General features: G+C 37.6%; 1 protein-coding gene and 1 non-coding gene across 6 annotated transcripts in view; both read right to left on the minus strand.

Moving 5' to 3' along the window:
* The window catches only part of UTRN (utrophin), a 505,750-nt gene that overhangs the window by 406,018 nt on the left and 76,271 nt on the right, over positions 1-23,461 (minus strand). The window lies entirely within an intron of this gene.
* Positions 14,894-15,000, minus strand: LOC137769737 (U6 spliceosomal RNA). Its single transcript, XR_011075054.1, has one exon. It is a non-coding gene; the product is annotated as a U6 spliceosomal RNA (small nuclear RNA).

The following is a 23,461-nucleotide window of genomic DNA, read 5'->3' on the forward strand; positions in this document are numbered from 1 at the left end:
AGGGATTTATATCTCAATAAGCCTTTAGTTCACAATTTCCTTTTTTTCAGACACACACACACACACACACACCCCTCCTATTTTCTACCAGACAGGAATTCAGTAAAAGACAGGAATTAGCCTGCAGCTTTTCAGTTATGAGACTTTTTAAATGTAACAAATCTGAACACTTACTGGTATAGAACTGCCCTCCACACCACAAAAAATTATGCTAACAACCTTGGCCCAGGTCTCTGTTTCAGGGAGGCAAAAATTTGCTAGCAAAGCGATAGCAGGACAACTAAAATCCTAAATCCCACTATTCTGATCAATCATTTTGCCCTCCTAGAAATTTATACCAAATTTCAAGTCTCAAATTTGTTCAACTCTCCATTATCAAATCAATTAGTCATTTTGATGTTTCCAAAATAAAAATGTGTAAGCAGACAACACAAATTTATATATAACTGGATTATTTATATATGTATTAAGTAAGTATAATTTACATGCTAAATATATTCTTTCAGGATTCCAAACAAGTGTTTTCTCTAGATTTGGAATTTTTTAAAAAACATTTCATTTCTAAAAGCCTTTCTTGGCTTAGTAAATCTTACCCATTAATGACCTTTCTCCATTAGGGGGACAAACACGGGACTGAATTAGGAGAGGAAAAATGTGTTAAATCCCTTAAGGCTGATTTTCCAAATTCTTCCTCTAAATATTTTGCTCTTCTTAAAACGCTTCTGACAAGCTCACACAGATCCAAGGGCCGCTGCCCAGCTTGGAATTTTATTTCTGTGATGGGTAAGAGAAGTGAAGCAAGAAACATCAACAAAACCGCCTGATAAATCTTCAAGGAAACTAGTTTAAATTGTTTTTTCACTTCACCAGCTCAAATGCACATCAAAAATTCTTTTAGCAGAACCTAGCAACAAATGTCAATTTAAATCTTAATCTGGAAATGTGGCAGGGAAATTAGGAGTTGTTTCCCCTATGGAAACACACAAGTCTCAAGAACATGTATACCACCATTAAAACTCTACTACAATTAGAGAGAAAGAAGGATCCTTGAAGCACATCTTTTAAAGCAACTGAAGAGTGTCTAACTGGCTGGTGATAACCTGAGTTCAAAAAAATGCAACTATTGGGAAAAGAAATCCTTAGACTTTAGGCCAAAAAAGAAATATCTTGTTGGATGGTTTCAAACTTAGATTGACCTTATTTGAAGACTCTCTCACACAATTTAACACACCCTAGAAAGCCAGTTTCTCATTAACAAAAGAGATTATTTCAGAAGCAATGAAAGTATCACAGACCATACTCCCACTTCTTTTTCTGGGTACTCTACGTGAATCAACCCCAAGACACATCTCCCACTAGGGCGTAGTCATGTCATTTTCCTCCCTTGCTTTCTCACCCCCAATCTGTGCTCTCTGAACATCACCAATTCATTTATTCAAACAATACGCATCAAAATGTCATGTGGAAACATATAAATATTTGTAATAATCTGTAAAATATTATAAGCAGGTAGAGAAAGAAACAGAGATGAGACAGACTGCTCTCAACCCAAGTGCTTAAACTCCTGAGTCTGTTTCGAAATCTGACATCCTCTAACACAATATTGTACATCAACTATATTCCAGTCAATCAATCAGTCACTTGTTAAACTATTCCTACCAGAAACAAAAAACTCCTTTTATTTTTAAACAATAAAATTCAATTCAAAAAAATTTTTAATTTTTAAGTTTTTTAAAAATGTTTTTGGTCTGACGTTCTCAGAAGACCTGAGGAAAACCTTAAAATTAAAAACGTGCTTTTCAAAACTGTCAAAACTACCTAAATGTATGAGAAGTTCAGATAATTAATATTTCAAATGATCTTTCTGTAAGTTTATCGCATTTATATTTTGAAGTGATTAAAGCTGAAAACTGCATTTAAAATAGACTTTCACCAAGGGACGACTATATAGCTTTAAAAACTCAGCTATTTTTTTTTTAATTTGAGTCCTTTCTATTAGAAGTTAAGTAAACAAATATAAGTAAACAAAAATAAATGTTTAGGACATCTTCAAAATATAAGTAAATAAATAAATAAATAATAAATGGCTTTTGCTTCACTCTTTAAAAGCAAAAAACAAGCTGATGGTCTCTTCAGGAGAAATGGAGATGGATGGAGTGAGAAGGAAAGGAAAACAATTCCACTTATCAAATGAGAAGGCTGAGATCCAGGGACTAAAGTTAAATGAATCATCCAGCATCACTCACCCAAGAAGTGGCAGAGTCACAAACAGAACTAGTGTGACCGACTCCTGAGCCTGTGTTCAATGCACTGCCAAGTGACCAAAGAGGTCAACGAGAATTTCATGGGGGAAAGGGGGCATTTAAAATATATTTTGAAGAACAGATGAAATCTGCTTCTAAGAAGATGGGAAGAAGGGCATTCTAGACACAATGAGACATGATAGAATACTACACTGCCCTCAGACCCAATACCTGACAAAAAAGAGCATATTTAATAAAAACATAATTGTGTATCTACGAGAAAACACAGAGGGCTGTAACACATAATGATATCAAAGTAACGTTCTAAAATAAACCAAACTTCGGAAAGTTTTCAATCCTGAAAACTGTTTACAAAGTAGAGTTAGAAATATATGCTCAAAAAGCGTTCTCGTAAGAAAACACAGATTCTTTGAAAATCAACCTCTTTAAGCCAACACATGCTCTGCTAATATGTAACCCACCCACTCTGCTCCCAAACTCATCACAATTCTGGAGCCCTTGGGTTCCAGAAAGTCCACAGTCCCACCAGGACTGTGTACAGTATTTCCATCATTTTCAGCACTGGGGGAAAATGTTTGTTCCAGCTGAGAACCAACCTAAACAACGGAAACTATCCACCTCACTATCACAAAATCAGAGTGTAAAAGAACAGGATGGTATAAAAGGGTACCTGATCAAGCGAACCCCATCCTGAGACCAGAAATGTCAGAAGCAGTTAGTTGGTACCATAAATCAAGTCAGGATCCATGTCTCCTAATCTAACACTCCTCCTGCTCTCAAGACTACCTTCTTGGGCTTCCCTGGTGGCACAGTGGTTGAGAATCTGCCTGCCAATGCAGGGGACACGGGTTTGAGCCTTGGTCTGGGAAGATCCCACATGCCGCGGAGCAACTAAGCCCGTGAGCCACAACTACTGAGCCTGCGCGTCTGGAGCCTGTGCTCCGCATCAAGAGAGGCCGCGACAGTGAGAGGCCCGTGCACAGCGATGAAGAGTGGCCCCCGCTCGCCGCAACTAGAGAGAGCCCTTGCACAGAAACGAAGACCCAACACAACCAAAAATAAATAAATTAATTAATTAAAAAAAAAAAAAAGACTACCTTCTTTTTTTTAAACATCTTTATTCAGATATAATTCACATGCCAAACAAGTCAGCCATTTAAAGTATGCACTTCAATGTTTTGGTACATTAAATTATTAATGTTTTTTTTTTAATTAATTTATTTATTTATGGCTGTGTTGGGTCTTCGTTTCTGTGCGAGGGCTTTCTCTAATTGTGGCAAGCGGGGGCCTCTCACTATCGCGGCCTCTCTTGTTGCGGAGCACAGGCTCCAGACGCGCAGGCTCAGTAATTGTGGCTCATGGGCCCAGTTGCTCCGCGGCATGTGGGATCTTCCCAGACCAGGGCTCGAACCCGTGTCCCCTGCATTGGCAGGCAGATTCTCAATCACTGCGCCACCAGGGAAGCCCTATTAATGTTTTAAATTGTGGTAAAATATATATAACATAAAATTTGCTATTTTAACCATATTAAAGTGTATAATTCAATAGCATTTATTTCATTTACAATGTTGTGCAACAATTGCCGCTATCTATTTCCAAAACTTTTTCATCCACCAAAACAGAAACTCTGTAACCGTTAAGCAATAACTCCCCCATTCCCTCACTTCCCCAAGCCCTGGTTACCTCTAATCTATTTTCTATCTCTATGTATTCGTCCCTTCCTAATATTTCATACAAGTGAAATCACACAATATCTGTCCTTTTGTGTCTGGCTTACTTCACTTAGCATAATGTTTTCAAGGTTCATCCACGTTGTAGCATGTGTCAGAATTTCATTCTTTTTTTGCAGCTAATAGTCCATTGTATGTATATGCCACATTTTATTTATCCATTCATCTGCTGATGGACACTTGGGTTGTCTCTATCTTTTGGCTATTCTGAATAATGCTACAATAAACTGGTACACTAGTGTCTGTTCCAGTCCCTGCTTTTCAGTTGCTTTGGATACACCTAGGAATGGAATTGCTGGGTCATAGGGTATTTCTATGTTCAGATTTTTGAGGAACTGCTAAACTGTTTTCCATAGCAGGTGCACTATTTTACACTCCTACCAGCAATGTATATGGGTTTCAAATTCTCCACATCCTCACTAACATTTACTTTCCTTTTTAAAATTATTATTATGATAGCCATCCTAATAAGTGTGAAGTGGTATGTCATGGTTTGTATTTGTATTTCTCTAGTGACTTAATGATGCTGACCATAGACTACATTTTAGAAATGCAAACTACCAAGCAAAATACTACCCAGTAAAATCCCCAAACTTTTTATCCTGAAAACTTTCTGAACTAGCCCAAGTTCAAAAGCATGCTACTACAAAGTGGCTGGGATTCAGAGACAGCTCTTTTGCATTTAATCCACACAATATTGCAGAATGATTAATTTATTCCTCAAAGAATTATTTTCAGAATTAGATATAACCATTAATTCCTGCCCATCTTCTAATTTTAGAGTTTATCTACCTCGTACCAATTTTCTCCTTGATGAGCTCCTCGTGCTTTTTAAATGAATGCACAGGAATACAGGAGGGAATGTTTTCCTACTTTCACTTTTTAGAGCTGCTAAACTTAACTGAAAAACATCTGTAAGGCTTATAGGCATCTGACATTGTTTGAAACCTTCTCTGTGGGAATATCTTTTAGAAAAACTCAGTATCTTAGATATAACCATATTATATGTGTTGCAAATGCAGAGGAACAAGGATTTAGTTTATGGGGACAGAAATGGTAAACTTTACATACAAACACTTCACTTTGGACTTTTGCCCTGAGAGAAAGAGAGTTTTATTAAAAGCACTGGAAATATCATAGAATAAGGAGATGTTATTTAGGAGGAGCTGAATGAGTCATAAAGATGATGAGTCACTGTCATGAAAAGCCAACAGAAAACTAATTTTTTCTTAGTGACTGACAAAAGTTAGACTTATTAAAGAATTTTCTGTGAAATTTGATTCTTCACTTTATTCCAGTTAAATAAAGATCTATTATGTTCTAAACACTGTCTACAGAAACCTCAAGAAACAGTGACTGTTTCATAAACATATATCTCTAGATGTAGAAAATCCATGCAAATGAGTTTCCATGAGAAAAATGTTTTTGAATATAAAAAACATTCCAGTGATCTGATCTCAGACAAGTTCTTTGTCATAAGTTCTACTTTCCAAAATAGGAGCAAAAACGTGTCCTTTCAAGATGGTTAAATATTCATATTTTTGATTTTTAATTACCTTTTTCCCCATATTATGAGGAATCTCAAAGATTCTTTAAGATTCCTCATAAATCCATAGGATAAAACAATAAAAATATCCAAGAAATGTACTTCCCAAACAAAAACTTAAAGACAAATATTCCAAGAAAAAGAAAACAATAGTTTCAAGTACCCAAATATCTCCCTGCACTCCTTTGTGGGAATGCTATTATTTTATATAAAGCTTTATATAAAGGTTTGTAGAAAACTTTTAACTGTATACCATACAGTTATAATCACGACTATAATCGTGACTCTGGGTCATCACCTAGATAAAAATATATGTACACTGAAAAACAGGGGGCAATGACTAATCACTGAATGAGCACTGGAGACGCCAATGATAACATTCCGAAGCCAACAACTCCAGTGAGTTAAAAGGCAATACGCTTTGGCTACCCTCCTTAGAACTGCTTCAATTTAGTTCTCTGCGCGTCAGGATCCATACAAACTCCTTGAGACAGATGCAGACCCAGAGAATAACAATCCATGCAAACACGAGTGCTGCCATTCGATTTGGCTAAGCAGAAAAGTGCCCAGGTAGCCCCCAAAAGCAATGCAACCTCAAGGAACTCAAGGATAAAACAAAAAGAATCTCCTGCTCGTCAAGATTGGACACTTGCAAAAGTCTAGACAGGGCTTCCCTGGTGGCGCAGTGGTTGAGAATCTGCCTGCTAATGCGGGGCACACGGGTTCTAGCCCTGGTCTGGGAGGATCCCACATGCCGCGGAGCGGCTGGGCCCGTGAGCCACAATTACTGAGCCTGCGCGTCTGGAGCCTGTGCTCCACAACAAGAGAGGCCGCGACAGTGAGAGGCCCGCGCACCGCGATGAAGAGTGGCCCCCGCTTGCCACAACTAGAGAAAGCCCTCGCACAGAAACGAAGACCCAACACAGCCAAAAATAAATAAATTAATTAAAAAAAAAAAAAAAAGTCTAGACAACCTTAGGGGCCAGAGTGAACATTCCCGCAAACAGAGCTGCCAGCTTGTTGACTACACCCCGTCATCTGGAGAATCATGGGGCTGGGACTCTTCCCCTCTTTCCCTCCTCTTCATGTTTATTACTTACCTCCTTCTTCTGCCTGCCTCGCATTTTGAACATCCAAACCTTGCTACCTCCTGCCTCCCTGAATATTCTTTTCCACCACCCTTCCCTGGACCTGTCGTAGCCTAGGTTACCATTTTGGAATTCTCAGCCATAAAGCCCACTTGGCTGCATGGGTCCTGGTCGCCCTGAGGCAATCCAAACACCATTTGAGTGTCTCTTTTTACCATTTCTCTTCTGAAGTGTCTTGATGCATCTTTTCTTTCTCTTCTTAAAACTTCCTGTATAATGACTATAATATACTTTTAAAGATTTCAACATAGGAAGTGTGATGTTACATTTGTGTTAAAGTCAGAGGCTTCAAATATTTTTTACTCATGAAACTCTAAAAGAATTTCCAGGCACATTTTTAAGTTGACAACTAATATTTATAGTAAATTTATTTTTTTTATTTGTTTATTTATTTATTTATTTATATTTGGCTGCATTGGGTCTTCATTGCTGTGCGTGGGCTTTCTCTAGTTGCGGCGAGTGGGGGCTACTCTTAGTTGCGGTGCGCGGGCTTCTCATTGCAGTGGCTTCTCTTGTGGAGCACAGGCTCTAGGCACGTGGGCTTCAGTAGTTGTAGCACGCAGGCTCAGTAGTTGTGGCTCACGGGCTCTAGAGCGCAGGCTCAGTAGTTGTGGTGCACGGGTTTAGTTGCTCTGCAGCATGTGCGATCTTCCCGGACCAGGGCTCGAGCCTGTGTGCCCTGCATTGGTAGGCAGATTCTTAACCACTGCACCACCAGGGAAGCCCTATAGTAAATTTAAATACTTAAAAAGATGTAACTCCTAGCACATTGTTAAGGAGCTGCAAATCTAGATCATTCGATTAACAGAAAATGTCTCCTCTATTCCCTAATTGGCAAAACTAGTCCTCACTGTCAAACTAATCATCTAAATTAGACATAATTTCTGACAGGGGAAGTCTGACTTTAGTTTTCTATTTAAAAACCGAGTTCAGATTTTAAATATTCCATAATAAAGAACCTACAATTTAAAAAATTAAAATAAAATAAAAACCATGTTCAGGGAATTCCCTGGTGGTCCAGTGGTTAGGAGGTTAGGACTCTGCGCTTTCACTGCCAGGGCCCAGGTTCAATCCCTAGTCGGGGAACTAAGATCCTGCAGGCAGCAAGGTGCAGCCAAATAAATAAATTAATTAAATTTTTAAAAATTAAAAAAAATTAAAACCACATTCATATGTACTCCAGGGCAAAAAGCTCACTTCAGAATTCTCATTCTAAGGTAGGTGGGTGGATAGATGGATGGATGGATGGACGGACGGAAGGGGGACACAAAGCCTTGCCCCAGATGTAGTAAGGCACTGACTATTTTAATAATTCTTAAGGAAGTGTTCTTTGCTTTGCATTTTGAAACTGCCCCCTTGTTTGGTGCCCCAAAGTAATGCAGCACAGTAAGATTTGGGGAGGGTGAGAGGTGTGTCTTTCTCTTGTAAACTGCAGGAGGGGAATCCTGAAAGGAAAGATGGGAAAGCAGAAGGCAGGTACCTAAGATGCCTCCTCAAGTTGCTTAAACAACCTGGAAAAGCTGGCCACAAGGGGACACACATATTCCAGTGTGCAAACCACCCTAGGGGCTCATAGTTGTCCCAACCCAAGAAAACACTCCAGAGAATGGTGAGCTGTAATTTAATTAGAAAGGCTAAACTCCAGAGGTGGCCACTACAAAGGCATCAATTATCTGTGCCGCCATTAACACCAGAGCCTTTGCTAATTAATTTAATGAATGTGAGAAATGTGCTTTTACTGTGGCTTGAGAAGTGGCATAATTAGAAGATTAGAAACAATCTCCCACTGGTGAATTTAGTGTTATTCAACGCATGTGAATTGGCCAAAATATTTTATAGACATGTCCCAGCATCGATTAAACAATAAAATCTAGCAAGTCTAGGAGGCTAGATCCCTAAAGGCCCTGTGTTCAGCCATTAGCTGGGAGGATTCTAGTTACCCGATGCTGTCTATAAGTCTAACTAAATCTTTTCTCTAAAACAGCATTGTCCCATAGAAATATATATAATTTTAAATTTTCTAGTTGCCACATTAAAATAAGAGGTAAAAATAATTTTAGTAATATGTGTTATTTAACCCAATACATCAAAATATTATCATTTCAACATATACTCAATTTATTTTAAACTATTGATATCTTACATTCTTTTTTTCTTACTGTCTTTGAAATCCAGTGTGTATTTCACATTTATAGCACATCTTAGCTTGGACTAGTCACAGCAGCCTTCACACTGCATTGCACAGCTCCAGAATATTGCTGCATTTCCTGCAACTAAAACCTTCATGTCCTTCAAAAGGACAGAGAGCCTTGGCTTTCCAAGCTCATGAAACAGGCTGCATGAAATTTTTTTTGAGCCTGCTTGCTAATAATGATTGTTTAATGAATGCCAATATGCACAGCAGGTTTGGTCCGAAAGTTGCCTTCATTATAACCCTGATAGTGGGACAATGGATACCCTTCACACCCCACTTTTAAGCACTGGGGGCTAATATTACTGAGCAAAACTATAGCAAAAATTAATGGTTGTGCATAACCAAATTGGTTTTGTCCATTTTATAAGACTTTCAGCCCAATACATAGACAATAAGAATAGGAAATATTTCTAAGCCTTTCTTATAGTCATCATTTAAAGTTTTATATTTCCTACTCTTTTAATGAAAATTAGTTGTTCATCTATTTTGTAGAAAACACTGTGCAAAGAAACAGATGGTGACATTTACTGAGCATCAGACCAACTATATTGGTCCCAAAAGAGATCCAAGTGCTGCCTTCAAAAAGCTATCAAGGGGAGGTGTGTGGAGAGTTTTGGAGAAGGGTGTGAGACAAGTACATAAATAACAGATGGACAACTATAGCTAATATATTAGGTACAGATACATTTATAAATTCAGAGGAAAAATGTTTCTTCTTGATGGAAGTGAAGAGGAGATCAGAGAAGAATTCAAGGAATAAATTGCATTTGAATTAGGCCTTGAATTGATATGTTAAAGGCATATAAAAATTGTTAAAAGGGGCATTTATGGAAGAGAACAGCTGAAGCAAAGTCCTAAAGGCATGAAAAGAACAGGACAGGCAGACAAAAATGTGAGTCGTTTCTCTGGCTGGATGGCTTTAGACCAGAGTTGCAATGCCACTGAATTTTGGAAATAGACTGCAGCCAGACTGTGGAGGATTTTGAATATCAAGCTGAGGGTTTAAACAAGCAAGCAATGTTGGTCACTGACTTTTACTGAGCAAAGGAGTGACACAATCAGAAGTGTCCCGTAGTTGAGTTTAACATGAAAACTAGATTTAGTAGGAAAGGAGGCTGGGAGAAAGGAAGCTAGTTTGAGGTATATTATAATCTCCCATACTAGATATCTGAAGCCTGAAGTAGTGGAGTAGCAATGAGATTAGAAAAAAAGGGATGGATGCAAGAAGTATAGAGTTTTAGAGGTAAGGTTGCCAGGACTTGACTACCAAATTATTTCAAGGGTAATGAAGGAGAAAGAGAGTGAAAAAAAATTCCCAGCCTTTTAGGATAACTTGAAGGATGATAGTGCTTCTCTACTTTAAAAAAAAAAACAAAAACATAACAGCACAGGAAGAGAAATGGATTAGGAAAGGAAGTTCTCCTTTGCACCTAATGAGTTAGAGATTAGCAGGATATTTGGGTGAAGATACCAAGCAGGACTAGAGTAAATGGGAGAAAGTCTTCACGTAGAGGAAACCACCCCAGAAGCTCAAGTTTTCAGAAGAAAGACATATTCCACAGTGTTAAAGCAAGGTACCGGAGGATCTGGGGGAAAATGAGGCCTGAAAAACGATAAGTGAACTTAACCCCTAAGACCCAGATGGCATGCAATGTTGTGTGGTAACAGGGAAGCTGGCTTTGGGCTGGCAGACGTGTAAATTATTACAAGTTTCCTGGGACAATATTACACACTGATATTAACATACTTTTAAATTATATAACCATTGATCCAGAAATTCTGGAAATTTATCTTAAGGAAATCATTAGATACACAAATATTTAGATATCTTTAAAAGGATGTCCTTCAAAGCACACTTCATAATTGAAAAAAACTGTTAATCTAAATGTCCATCCGTGGGGATTACTTAGAAGCATATTTTCATACATAAATACAACCGTCAAAAATGATACTAGAGAAGAAAATAAAGACATGGAAGGATTTTTCATAATATATTAAGGAATAAAAATGCAGGTCATCAAACAGTACACACGGTGCTTCATTTATACAATGTATACATATATGACCAGAAAGGTAAGAGCCAAAACATTAGCACTGTTTATTTCTCAGAAGGTCCTGAGAGATTCTTATATTCTATTTTTATTAGCTGTATTTGCTAATTTCTGAAATGAGTGTATAACACTCTGTACCATTCTTTTCTTTAAAGCACCCACCCATCCTGCAAAAGTTGTCTTTTTCTCCACTTTAATGTGGACAAGTAGGAAGGTTAGAGAATTTGGCAGCTATAAAAATAAACTGAGCTGAGAGGAGGTCTGTCTGCCAGTCTTGTCTGCCTCGGAGGGGGATGGTGAGAATAGGAGACTTCCGTGTATCTGTAATTACATGCAGACAGGAAGGATCTAGGTGGGAGGGAGAGAGGTTAGATGCCAACACGGAGTACCCAAGAAGGGCTCCCTTATGGAGCCAAACCCCAGAGGATGAGTGAGAGAAATGTATCAGGATCCATACTCCTAAATTAGATGCAGTTAAGGGCACGTATTTCTAAAAATGAAACTCTCCAGGTTAAGTTGCTTTTACTTATACCTGTCTTTCCAGTGAGTTTTCCACTTCAGCCTGAAGAGATAATTGGCTACATGTAAAATAACTGTGCCTGAGTCGGCCCATCTCTCCCAGTCTTCCAGTCCATTCACTATGGAAACACTGGTGAAGAGGGAGTTGCATCACTTAAAACACACCTTTTGCAATAAAGTATTCCTAGGCAAAATGATCGGCGCACTGATCAGTTATTAAGGTGAGAAGACAAAAGAGACGATTAATGCAAAACGTAAAGTTACTGACAGATTGCACAAGCTACCTAGACTTTCTCAAAACCTCGTATTTTACTCACTTTCAGAAAAAGAACACATATCTGGGAGAAAAATGTATTTGTCCTTTGTTCATGTACTTTAATGAAATACCATGCCATATAAATGCAATTTTTAAATAAGAAAAATAGAGTATTTCAGAAGTAGTTTTTTAAACTTTTTTCTCTATTTTAGAATGTTTTAACATTGAGTCACAACAAGTTAAAACCAAGACGTAAGATAATTTTTAAAAAATGAAGTCATTTTAATAAATTTTCAAAATTGCAAATCCATTAAAATGCAATCCTTTGCCCAAGATATTTATAATAAGCAGGAAGAACATGCCAGAAAGGAACACTATGTTTCCCCTTAAAAACTCAGGGGTAGGACTTCCCTGGTGGCTCAGTCGTTAGGAATCCGCCTGTCAATGCAGCGGACACGGGTTCGAGCCCTGGTCTGGGAAGATCCCACATGCTGCAGAGCAACTAAGCCCGGGCGCCGCAACTACTGAGCCTGCGCTCTAGAGCCCATGCACCACAACTACTGAGCCTGCGTGCCACACTACTGAAGCCCTCACACCTAGAGCCCATGCTCTGCAACAAGAGAAGCCACCGCGGTAAGAAGCTCACACACTGCAACAAAGACTAGCCCCCACTTGCCACAACTAGAGAAGCCCACGCGCAGCAACGAAGACCCAATGAAGCAAAAAATAAACAAATAAAAAATAAATGTATTAAAAAAAAAACAACAACTCGGGTAAAGATTTTTCCCATGAAACTCACAGTTAAAGAAATCAGCCCATGGGGACTTCCCTGGTGGCACAGCGGTTAAGAATCCGCCTGCCAATTCAGGGGACACGGGTTCAAGCCCTAGTCCGGGAAGATCCCACATGCCGCGGAGCAACTAAGCCCGTGCACCACAACTATTGGGCCTGCGCTCTAGAGCCCGCGAGCCACAACTACTGAGCGCGCATGCCTAGAGCCCGTGCTCCGCAACAAGAGAGGCCACTGCGATGAGAAGCCCGGGCACTGCAACGAAGAGTAGCCCCCACTCCCTGCAACTAGAGAAAGCCCGCACATAGCAACGAGGACTCAACACAGCCAAAAATAAGTTAATTAATTAATTTTAAAAAAAAGAAGAAGAAATCAGCCCATGAAGCACAGCACTCTTTGCTTAAAAGTGTACAAACTGAAAGTTTATGAATAAAATAATTTAAATATAGCCTTATATTGAAAAACGCATATTCCCTCATTTTCAACTTACATAACTATATAAAAAGTTCACAAGAGTTATTAATAATTTTTATTGAAAAGCTTATTGAGGTAGGGTTGGATAAGGGAGATAAAAGATAAAATCCACAGTATGAACAAAAATGCAAGAAACCAATCCCCTAGCACACTAATGTTATCCTCTATGATCATTTATCCTCTAAGTCACTTTTTTTTTTTTTTTAATTTTTGGCCACACTGTGCAGGATGTGGGATCTTAGTTCCCCGACCAGGGATCAAACTTGCGCCCCCTGAGTTGGAAGCGTGGAGACTTAACCACTGGACTGCCTGGAAAGTCCCTATGTCACTGTTGAAAATTAGGATCCTGCCTCAAATCAGCACTATCTTTATTTAATAGTCTCTACTGCGGGTCTGATATTTACTTGCCTTTTTTTGAAAATTTGTAAATTCAATCTATACCATCTCTGGGAATAGCAAAACTTGGTAATTCTTTTCTATATATAATAGATCTTCCTTTCCTTCGTCTTAAATGTACCTCATTAAAGCATCAAAAAGTCTAGATTAATTAAACTTAGTTGAAGATTAATTAATTTAGTTGAAGATTAGAAGAACAATTCTTGTTTGCTCTTCTGAAACAAATGATTTTATAGCCAGTGATTACATCTTCTCTCCACTTTCATCATTTTAGACTGAAGAGTCTTAATCATTTTAGTCAGTTTTATAAAAACACCAAAAGCATTTGCTCCAAGACTTAGGTTTCCTTACTAGACGTCTCTCACTGTAAAATTGTTTCTTAAGTAGGAGACTAGAATCTCAGAGAGTAATCCATGTGCACAGTCAACACAGCTTTGCATAGAAAGGATATGTTCTCTGTTTTCTTTCATATTTCCTTTCTAATGACACCCTAAAAACTAGAGTTCTTTTACATTGCAGCAACCCAATGGCCAGTGTCTTCTGAGAACACTACAGTTGCTCCTTCTCTTCCATCATCCTAGACGTAAAATATAATTCATGATGACAAAGTTTTCTTGAAGTGAGCAAGAGAGTGAATCAAACAAAAAGATTTGGACAGATAATCTTTCTTCAAAGCATTAGCACTTCCCTCAGGACAAGGGTAAACTAGCAAACCTGACTGAACCTGAGTTAAAAGCACACGCAATAATATGCCCCAAAGAATTGAAAGCAGGATCTTGAAGAAACATCTGCACACCCATATTTATAGCGGTATTATTCACAATAGCTAAAAAGTGGAAGCAAACCCAGTGTCCACCTATGGATGAATGGACAAACAAAATATGGCATATACTGACAATGGAATAATATTAGCCTTTTAAAAAGGAAGAAAATTCTGATACACTGTACAACATGGATAAACCTTGAGGACATTTTGCCAAATGAAATAAGCCAGTCACATAAAGAGAAATACTGCATGATTCCATTTATACGAGGTGCCTACAGTAGTCAGATTTATAAAGACAGAAAGTAGAATGGTGGTTTCCAGAAACTGGGGGGAGACTGGAATTGGGAGTCATTGTTTAATAGGTACAGACTTTCCATTCTGCAAGATAAAAAGAGTTATGGAGGTGGATGGTGGTCACAGTTACACAACAGTGTAAATGTACTTAATACCACTGAACTGTTTACTTAGAAATGGTTACGATGGTAAATTTTATGTTATACGTATTGCACCACAAAAAAAAAAAAAAATTAGGGAAAAAAAGCACATGCAATAAACATTTTTCGTTTCCATTTCAACCTGATTTTCAAAGAAGAAATATTTAGTATGTCTCAACTCATACATTCCCCAATAAGACAAATGAGGAAATTTCACTTGGTTCCAATTTCATCTTTTTTTTTTAACATCTTTATTGGAGTATAATTGCTCTACAATGGTGTGCTAGTTTCTGCTTTATAACAAAGTGAATCAGACATACATATAAAAAATATGGAATGCTTTATGAATTTGCGTGTCATCCTTGCACAGGGGCCATGCTAATCTTCTCTGTATCATTCCAATTTTAGTATATGTGCTGCCAAAGCGAGCACCCAATTTCATCTTTTAAAACTCATATTTTTAACACATTCCTTTGGAATATAAAGTCAGATATTCTGAATTCTAGAATCAGAATTGTTTTCACTACGACCATGCCTCTAGTTATCTCACTCCAGAGGAAAGCATTTGTTCAAACTCACTGTGGTAGATACTGCTGGTTACCCACTCAATCATCCTTTTTCCCTTTCTTGCTTACAAATCTAACCTCATTTTTTTTCCCCTTGAAGCAAGATAGCCAGTTATAATACTCACCTCCTCTTGAAACTAAGGATAACCATATGGCCCAGCTGGGGCCGATGGTGAGCCAAAAGCCATGTGCGTAAGTCATTTTGGGATCAGATCCTCCAGCCTCAGTCAAGCCTGCAGCCCTGGTCAACAACTTGACTGCAACCTCATGAGAGTCCCTTGGCCAGAATCACCTAGCAAAGCCACTCCCAAATTCCTGACCCAGAAAACCTCATGAGACAGTAAATATTTGTTGTTTTAAGCTGCTAAAGCTTGGGGTAATTTGTTATACAGCAATGGATAACTAATACAGATCTGATGCTAAGTTTCAGAGTAATTTGTTATGCAGCAAGAGATAAATAACACAGCATGTACCCAACCATCAATCTGACACCTGCACTGAGATATCTCACAGACTCATTTCAAACTTAACACATCTGAAACTGAACTGTTGGTCTTCTCTCAAATCAATTGTCTCCAGTCTTTCTTAACTCAGTACACAACACCTTAAACCACCCTCTTGTTCATGCCAGGACCCTGAAACCAATCCTTGGCATTCCACAATCTATCTAATACCACAATCTATCACCAGTTTCTGTTGGTCCCAAATTCCTAAATATACTTTAACTCCGTCCACAACTCTTCATCTCCCAGTCATCCCCCAGTCTGAGCTACTGCTATCTCCTGCTTGGAATCCACTAACCTAATGCCAATAACCTGACACCATCTCCTAATGTCTGTTCTTGTTCCCTTTCAATCCACTTTCTAAATGCTGGCCAGCTTGACAATGAACTCTGCAACAATTAAATTAACATGGTTTACAAAGCTCTGAATCATCTGACCGCTACCTATGCCAAGTCTAATCTTGCAATGCTCTCCCCTCCTCTCAGTAGCTCCAGCCACACTGGCCTTTGTGTTACTCAGTTGCACCCAGCCCTTTCCTGCCCCAGGATATTTGCTCATGCTGCTCTGCCTGCTTATAGCCCATTGTCAACCTGCTTAACCCCTATGGCTATTTCAGGTCTAATTTTAAACATCTTTTCTTCTGGACCTCCCCAGTCTCTCAAAGTACCCTGTTTTCTTTTCCTTTGCACCCTATACCTATCTCAATTTGATTACCTATTGATTTGTGTAAGTCCATGAGGGCAAGAAAAGTCTACTTTGATTGCCATAGTATATGCAGCTCCCAATACAGGTTGTCAATTTTAAAAATTATTGAATGAATGTATTTAATATGTTCATTAAGTCCAAACAAACTGTATATTGCTATAATTCAATCTAGACTTATAAATTGTCCACTTCAATAAAAGAACATGATTCTATTATATCTACGGCCTTTTCATCCATCTGCAAAATTTTAAAACCACGATCACTGAGATAACCCAGATTTTCTTTCTCATTTCCTCTTTTCCACGTGTCTAAAGATCATTTTATCATGAGCAGAGAGTGAAAATGTGACTTCTAGAAACATTAAAAAGAAGAAGAGCTAGAGTTAAAATAGTCCCTAAAGGCAGACAAGAAAAGCAATTCTAAAGCTCATTAGAAAATTAAATTGACCCCTGATTCATCTAAATAAGAACATTCTATCCTGGTGTTTATAGAGTTTTGATGAACAATCATTTCCCTTTCCAAAGCCTGGCTGATTTGTAAAGGCAGAAGGATCATGACTGCACAAGATTATTTTTTGATGAAGAAATCAGAGACCTGCTGATGGGAGAACCAAGAAATACTAATAAGGGCAAGCTGGAGCACAGCGTAAAGCAACCATACCCACTTACTCTCTTCCAGTAAATATTATACTACGCTGACTTGCAACCGGAGAAGGAGTAGGTCTGGAAGCAGACAGTGTGGGTTCTGAGGCCAAGCCACACACAGGGAGCAGCCCCACAATAATGTCGGCAGCAGCTAACCAGAAAAGAAACTGTGCAGGGCCCTCACGGTGGAAAGAAATAGAAACCACACATGAGTCTTTCCCCCTACATTCATACACACAGACCGTCAGCCCAGCACCAAGACTAAATTCCAAGATCGCATGGGTTTATGTACAAACACATAATTGTGCCAAACTTTGATAAACGGCACATATTTTAACTTAATAGATTTATGTGAATACATACTAGTAAACTACAATCTCAATTATACATATAAATACATGTTATAATATATTACATGCACACAGAAATTATGGTAAGTTTTTCACTTCACTAAAAGTGCCATTTTAATAAAAGAACTTAACCAAAGACACCTATGGCAGTTGTACACATAATTCTTTAATGTATAAATTACCAGAACTCAGTTTATTTTTTTTCTACATAAGAATATAAATAATATAAACATTTAGGACACAATTATTATAGAAATTTTCAAATCAAAACAGTAACCATATATAATGTATTCATATATACATAAATAAGATTTTAGTACTAATACTCATGTTAAACATACAATTTATAAAAAGGCTGCTACCCCTTGTGTGGCACGAAAAAAACGTCATGCCATAAAACTGCCATGCAGAAGGTGGCAACTGTCAGAGACAAGCCTGTGCTCTAGAACGGAGAAGAGGTGCCGCACACAGCACTCAGGCAGGAACTAGGAAACAAGAATACCAGTTTTTTTTTTTCCTCTCCTTTTTTTTTTTTAACATCTTTATTGGAGTATAATTGCTTTACAACGTTGTGTTAGTTTCTGCTGTGTAACAAAGTGAATCAGCTATACATATACATATATCCCCATATCCCCTCCCTCTTGCATCTCCCTCCCACCCTCCCTATCCCACCCTTCTAGGTGGTCACAAGCACTGAGCTGATCTCCCTGTGCCATGTGGCTGCTTCCCACTAGCTATCTACTATACATTTGGTAGTGTATATATGTCCATGCCACTCTCTCACTTTGTCCCAGCTTACCCTTCCCCCTCCCTGTGTCCTCAAGTCCATTCTCTACGTCTGCATCTTTATTCCTGTCCTGCCCCTAGGTTCTTCAGAACCTCTTTTTTTTTTTTTTTTTAAGATTCCATATATATGTGTTAGCATACAAAGAATACCAGCTTTAAGGCCATCAAGGGACACACTCCAACCAGCAAGCAAGACCAAACCATCTAACTGGCAGGGCAACCAGGTGGGTCCCCACTAGGAAACAGTCAGTGTAACAGCTTTATCAAAGGTCAAAGTGAAGTAGTAAATCAATAGTCAGGCAAATCAGACTAAGTAGAGATATATAATAATCAAAGACAAGTCAAACAAGGTCACACATTCAAAGAAAGAGCCTGGCCAAAAAAAAAAAAAAAGTCACGATGACACCCAGCTACAAGGAAACTGAAATGCTCTTCTGTTGATATTGATAGTAACAAAATCAGAACACCCTTTAAGCTTGAGGGAGTAAATCTAGAAACACAGCTCAGATCAATTTTAGATCCTAAAATAGGCAGATAATGTGCATTTCCCTAGCCATAATCAAATATTCTAACATGTTATAAACTAGAATGTATTAAAGTTTGTATACTTGCATAAATACCATTTAATCCTGAAAACCATGAAATGCTCCCAAGTCTCATCTATTAATAGTTCTAAAAGGATCAGTGTTGAGGATACCATAGACATATTTAGCAAAGTCCACATGTTATTCCAGATAACTGACTACGTAAAGACTCAATTTTGACATATATTTTACATAAAATGTTGTCAAAAAACATCCAAGTGTGTTTATGTTAGCATGTTGTACTACTGTACGTCCCATACTATGTAGCTATTGCCCAGAAGGAGAAAAATTCCTAGTTTAACAGTGGGAAGAAAAATATTAAAAGGAGATTTCATCAAGATTGAGGAATTCCTCTAGATTATCCTATTCTTGGTTTCTCTGCTTTCTCTTCATCATAAGAGTTGAGTGTGGCCAATCAGATAAATCAAATGAAAGAGAGTAAAAAGAAAAAAAATTCTATAAATGCCACATGACCTGCCAAGAGGTACTTTATTTTATACTAAGAAGATGCAGTGCAAGCAAATGGAAAAAACACACTCACAATAATTCAAAGGCTTTCCATCACAGAACCTGTTCACAACTGCAGATCTTGAAAAACATTTTACAAGCACCAAACTGCTAATAGTTGTGTAATTTGAAGAAAAGAACTAGAAATAATATAAGCACATCATAAGAAATTATCCTTTTATAATAATAATGAAAATAATGATAGCAGTAGCAGAAGTAGTTAATAGGTGCAGAGGTCTTACCATATGAAGGCATGGTACCACTCCCCCTGCATTATCTCATTTTTTTGTCAATTGAGATATAGTTCACATGCCACAAAATCCATGCATTTGAAGTGTACAATTCAGCAGTTTTTAGTATATTTGCAAAGTTATGCAACAATCATCGCTATCTAATTCCAGAACATTTTCATTATCCCCCATACCCTGTACCCATTATCAGTCATTCCCCATTCCCTCCCCTCCCCCAGCCCTAGGCAACCACTCATCTACTTTCTATGGATTTTCCTATTCTAGACATTTCACATAAATAGATTCTATGATATGTGGTCTTTTGTGCCAGGCTTCCTTCACTTAGCATTATGTTTCCAAGGTTCATGTTTGTATCAATACTACATTGCTTTTTATGGCTAAGTAATGTTCCCTTGTATGGAGAGACCACATTTTGTTGATCCATTCATCAGCTGATGGGCGTTCTGGTTGTTTCCACCTTTTGCCTATTACGAAGAATGCTGCTATGAACATCTGTGAACAAGTTTTTGCGTGGACATATGTTTTCAGTTCTCTTGGGGATATAACTTAGAGTGGAATTGCTGAGTTAGATAATGCAACACTTAACTTTTTGAGGAACCAGCAAACTGTTTTCCAAAGATACGGTACCCATTCGACATTTCCACCAGCAGTGCATGAGGGTACACATCCTCATCAACACTTCTTTTCCATATTTTTTTTTATACTCATCCTAGTAGAATCTCATTGTGATTTTGATTTGCCTTTCCCTAAAGACTAATGACGTTGAACATATTTTTCACAAGCTTATTGGCCACTTGTATATCTTTGGAGAAATGTCTATTCAAAAATTAGCCCACTTTTCAACTGGCCTATTTCTCTTTTTATTGTTGAGTTATAAGAATTCTTTATTTATTCTGGATCCTAGATCCTTATCAGAAATACAATTTGCAAATATTTTCTCCCATTCCCTGGATTGTCTTTTCACTTGCGTTATCTTATTTAATCCTCGTAACAACCATGAGTTTGTCCTATGAGTATCCCCCTTTTATTGATGAGGAGACAGTTACTAAACTTGTCCGAGGCTTCATAGCTAATAAGAGTTGAAGAAGAGATTCCAACCCAGGCAGTCTGCCTCCACTCATTAGTAGGATGTACTGTCAGAAACACTGAGCTCATTAGGTGCTATAGCGTTAGGCTTAAATAAATAAGCAGGATTAAAAATAATTAACTTAAAAAGAAACAGTATTACTGATGCTTTGCATAGAAATTACCAGAGGGCCCTCCTCTTGTTTATACCAGTCTTCTTGAGAAGAAAGAGTGGCTTAAAATAAAGCACATTCAGCCTTACAAGGCAAAACTTGGCCTCTAAACAGTGCCTATTCTTTTCAATTGTAGGAAACTTTCTTATTGAGTTATGTAGTTGAAACAAAGGAATTCAGAATACAAGTCGTATTTTTGCTGAGATTTAAACATTGTAAATCATCACAGTGGGTATTGTGTTAGGGGGAGGCCTATTTCTTTGCCAACAACTGTTCTGTTCAAAATATATGCCTTCTCCAGCTCTACACAACCACTCTCTGAGAAGATGAACAAAGCAGAGTTTGAGCAACAACGATGTCATTCCGACCAGTCGCTCCTTACTCTCCTCTTATTTCTCCCACCACCCATGTTCAATATAAAAGTCAATCTACAAATAATTTTAGTATGTCTGTAGAATTACGTTCGTGCTAAATATAGGGTGAAGTAGTGGTTTTAAAGGAATATGCTAGATCTACCAATACTGGCATGGAAAGGGATTCAATATGTATAGCTAAAGCAGAAACAAAAAACAAAACAAAAAAACCTGTAAAACAATATGATTTTATATTTATTAAAAATAGGCATTATGACTATATATCATAATACATCTGCTAGCATATGCACACAAACCAAAAAAAATAAAAAATCATCTAATGATGGAGATTTCCCTCCCCGGGAGTAGGGCATAATTTTTATGTAATGAAATGGTTGACTTTTTAAACATATATACATAATATTTTGTTTTTTAAAAAAAGGGTAGCATTCTCTCCAAAAATTCTACAAACCTTAAAAGCCATGGAAATGAATGAACACATATGAATAAAATGAACAAATGAACAAAAGGTTATATTTTGTTCTATATCTGGAGACGTTTTAGTGACTTTACAAACTTCTTGAAGTTGTGAGAAAAATTGTGTACCTGCACATGTGATTTGGAGTGGTGGCAGAAATTCCATAGTTCCTAACAATTTTTAAATGACTCCCTGACCCAGAAAAAAGTTTAAGAACTTTATCTCAAAAGATTATTATAAGGTCTCATTTTATAAAAGGTCAAGACAGATAACAAATCTTTGTTTTATCAGATAACAAAGCAAAATCCCTTCAGCCAAATACAGTAGAGACATCTTCTAAATCATGAAAAATAGTCACTAGATCTCTTTTAGGTCCTCCTCTGTAATTCTTAGGATGACCCTAAGCCAATCGTATTTTTAAGCTTATGATTTACAGTTCTTTCTAAACACTAAAAAAATGGGTCTCTGTCCTTTGGATACAACACAAACACCTTTCCCAAAGCAAAAAGAGAGGGAGGGAGAGAGAGAGAGAAAGTCCACCCTATGAAAACTAACTTTAACCACATATACAAACAAATTATTTGGTTCCTTCCTTTAAATATTGTTTATTGAGCATCTACTACAAGTCAGACCCACTGTTCTCTAGTTAATGTCATTCTTATTTGTTACAGCCCAAGGTTTTTCCTTCTTTCTTCTACTTGATGCAACATACAAAAACTGAAGGAATGAATGTCCAGCACCAGGCCATCTTAAATGTCCATGTGATCATTCTCAACTGCCTGTACAAAGGCTCTTTATGGGAAATGGAAAGGAAGAGTAGTGATAAACTTACAGGACTTCAATCCTTAGATCACTAAGGATTATCAGTAATAAAAGAAACACAAACTTCCCCTTACACGGGGTCTTAACATTCCTAGACTTTTTCTCTTGGCCTTCATCCAGCAAATAATTATCTCCTTGAAGATAAGTTTCTCCTTCAAAGTAAAAGGTAATCAAATTTGCCATAGGAAAACAAAAGACTTAGGCAGTGTCTAAGCTAGTAGGTTATTAAACTGACATCTACTTGTCTACGACAAAACCCTTCTTCCATTCTAACAGTAAACTGAGTATTTCTGAAATGTATACTTTCTAAAAATTATTCTAAATATTATTATTCTAAAAGTTCTAAATATTATTCAATGACAATTGCCTTATCTATATAATGATGACTGGGATGGAGGTCAGAAAAAAATCATATGTATAAAATTATCAAGGAAGAAGTGATGTGTCTAAGTGACATCTATTATTGTCTTGGAAGTATTTTCTTAATAAATCCTTGACTCATATGTAAGTCCTTAAGAACATAAGTAGAGATTTCTTGGAAGTGACATCTCCCATAGGTATGCTCCTTAGTTCAAACTAAATTAACATAAATTTTACTACTATAGCACATCAACTTTTATATTCATATGATAATTATAATGTCCAAGTTCTTATGCCAACAGCAGAATACAATGAACATAAAATCTCTAGCACCTGCCTTAATAATGCTGATTGACCTAAAATAAGTTTCTTCCAAAGGCCAAACTATCACTGGATTCGCAGATGAACAAAGAAGCACCTTGTTAACTAACCTCTGACCTTCTTCACTTTTCATAAAATGAGTCATTTAATTTGGCTACTCACTTGTTTTGTTCCCAAATACACTTCAACATCATGTTTCTCCTTAATAACATCCTGCCACATGACACTTTGAGAGAAAACCATTAAATCACATTAACTGAAGTATATGGCTTCAGAATAAAGTGTAAAAAGTGGAGAATCATGAGTGGTTTACATGTTTTTGTCACAGCGAAGTTAAGTCTACTCTTTATGATCCATTCCAGAATTGCAAATCCCATGCTGTCTTTCCAGCTGAAAGCACATGGGTCATTCCTTCCCTTTTCCCC

The sequence above is a fragment of the Eschrichtius robustus genome, chromosome 9 (assembly GCF_028021215.1).
Source record: "Eschrichtius robustus isolate mEscRob2 chromosome 9, mEscRob2.pri, whole genome shotgun sequence".
NCBI lineage: Eukaryota > Metazoa > Chordata > Mammalia > Artiodactyla > Eschrichtiidae > Eschrichtius > Eschrichtius robustus.